Source organism: Rana temporaria, chromosome 4 (assembly GCF_905171775.1).
Source record: "Rana temporaria chromosome 4, aRanTem1.1, whole genome shotgun sequence".
Classification (NCBI taxonomy): Eukaryota; Metazoa; Chordata; class Amphibia; order Anura; family Ranidae; genus Rana; species Rana temporaria.
In genome coordinates, this window is record NC_053492.1 from 480,592,804 (window position 1) to 480,595,449 (window position 2,646).

The 2,646-nt window shown below is 55.0% G+C and overlaps 1 non-coding gene across 1 annotated transcript; it reads left to right on the top strand.

Annotated features, from left to right (window-relative positions):
* Positions 1–1,820: 1,820 nt before the first annotated feature.
* Positions 1,821–1,892, top strand: TRNAG-UCC. Its single transcript has one exon. It is a non-coding gene; the product is annotated as a tRNA-Gly (tRNA).
* The last annotated feature ends 754 nt before the right edge of the window (positions 1,893–2,646 follow it).

Sequence of the window (2,646 nt, forward strand, 5' to 3'; positions counted from 1 at the left end):
GCCTGGGGGGAGCTGGGGCATCAGGTGGAGGAACATCTCCAGGTGGAGGAATATTCCCAGGTGCCTCCCTGCCTGCCTGTCTGCCCTCCAAAGCTAGTGCTATGCGGGTGAGCAATGACTCCTGGGTAGCTGTCTGGGCCTGAACAGCCCTTCGCAGGCACCTGACCTCCCCCACAAGTTCGGCAGTTGTAGTCTGCAGCTCACCCAGGCTGGTGATTGTGGCTGCGCAGTTTCCAGCCACATCTTGCAGAGCATCTGGTACTGCTCCCGAGGAGGCCAAGCTGTCGGACAGGCGCCTCAACTCCACCAAGATTTCACCCATATGACGGGTTTGCTGGTCCTGCTGCCTGGCCAGATTCTCATGAAGCATTTCTGCCGCACCCCTTGTCCTGTGGGTAGCCCTCCTGGGGACAGGAGTGGCTGGGCCCCTTGCATAGAGTGAGGACCTGGAGGGGCTGGAGATGAGGGGGATGGGACGGGAGGGACTGGAGAGGGTGTTGGAGGACCCTGAGGGGCTGGATATGCGGGGGCTTTGTGATGGTCCTGCCACCACATGCGACTCCTCCAAAAAAAGGAAGACCTCCTGCTCGCTGTGGACCACCTCTTCCTGGACCACCTCTTCCTGGACCACCTCTTCATGGACCTCCTCCTCAACAACCTCCTGCGCGGAGGACTGACCACTCCCCTCCACCAAGGCCTGTTGGCTTCCCAGGAGGTCAGTCACAGAAGCAGACTGCTCAGTGGATGATGGTCTGTGACGGCCACTGGCAGCATTGGATGGCCCCGCTTCATCCTGCTCACCTGTGGATGACACAAAACAGTCACATGTTGGTGGACCAACACACTTGTCACATAACCCACCACCCCCACCACACATGCAACACACCAGAAGATAAAACACACTTACCTGTCCTCATGGGTGGCTCACTTGAGTCATGGCCCTCCAGGCCCTCCACCTGCTCCCTCCGAAGGCAGCGGGCAATCACTTCCTCCTCTTGAGTGAGCCGGGTAGAACAGGGTGGCCCCCCTCCTGTGCCCCTGGCATGCTTTGCAATGATGGCCATCTTGTTCCTGACCACACCACGCAGGTCATTCATTTTTTTCTGAATTTCCTGGGGGGTCCTTGCCTCATGGCCTAAGGCATTGACCTGGGCAGTCACTTTCCTAAGGATCTCCTCCTTTTTGGTTTTACTTGTGCTGCCACTGTCAGCACCATGGAGTCTTGAATCGTATCTCTCCATGGCAGAGACTACGATGGCCCTCTCATCTTGGGTGAAATTCTTTTTTCTCCTTTCCTTCCTGGGTCCAGGCATTGCAAAGCTAAAGAGAAAAATCTCCACCAACAGAATCAATATGGAGTCACTTTGCACTCGTTGGGCGCATGTGGTGACGCATTTATACACTGGGCCGGCCCAACTCAGCAGGGATTTACGCCTACTGTTGTTTTGCGCATGCGCAGAGGGCGGGGCACGTCCGGCGCATGCTCCGTTCGGTCTGGACATCATTTGCATGGGGTCACGGTTCATTAGCATTCTTCACGCCCACATCCCTCCTACCGTCACTTGCGCCTACTTACGCCGACACATTTCAGCTCCGCGAGCGCAACGTAGGACGCATGTGGTACGGGAATATGGGAGAGCTCTCTCCAAGTTAAGCCGGCGTAGCGCAACTATGATGCGCTACACCTGAGTAAATATGCGCCGATCTACGAGAATATGGCCCAGTGTCTGCATGGAGTTTGCATGTTCTCCCTGTGCTTGCGTGGGTTTCCTCTGGGTTCTCCGGTTTCCTCCCACACTATAAAGACATGCTACCTTTTTGCGTTGGTGGTGCAGTGGTTAGCACAGCTGCTTTCCAAGCAGACGACCCGGGTTCGATCCCCGGCCAACGCCATTGCCAAGATGGCTTCCTCACTTGCAAACTAAGGGCCATATTCTCATAGAAGTTACGATGGAGTATCTCAGGATACTCCATCGTATCGCCCTTTTTAGGCCCGTGTATCTATGCTCCTGATTCTCAGAATCATTTTTGCATAGATACACTTAAGATCCGCCATCTTACACTGGCGGATCTTAAATGCAATGACGCCGGCCGCCGCTAGATGGCATTTACGTGAAGGACTCATTTGCGTATGCAAATGATCCTTCTACGCCGATTCCCGAACGAGTTCGCGTCGCGTAACCGTCGCTAACGTCGTTTGCGTAAGCGGAAATTTAGTCCTGCTATATGGAGGATTAAATTTCCGCAAGTCTCGCGTAGGCCATGTTACGGATGGCGTCGGGTCCCCGTCGTGTTTTTTCGTCGAGTACGTCGTTTACGTAAGTCGTTCTTGAATACGACTTTACGTCAATGACGCACACGTCGGCGTCATTGACGTTTTCCGCCGAGAACTGGAGCATGCGCACTGGGCTTTTTGCAGCCCGGCGCATGCCCAGTTCTTTCGCATCGGGGGCGCGCTTCATTTGAATAGAAGACGCCCCCTTGGAGATCCGCCAGGCTACGCCGGGGCATTTACACTCCGCCATCCCAACTTACGGAGCAAGTGGTTGGGGAATACGACACCTGCTCCAGTAAGTTGGGACAGCGGAGTGTAAGTGCCTTAAGCGCAGCAGGCGGAGATTTAGAGAGAATTTGGCCCTAAATGCT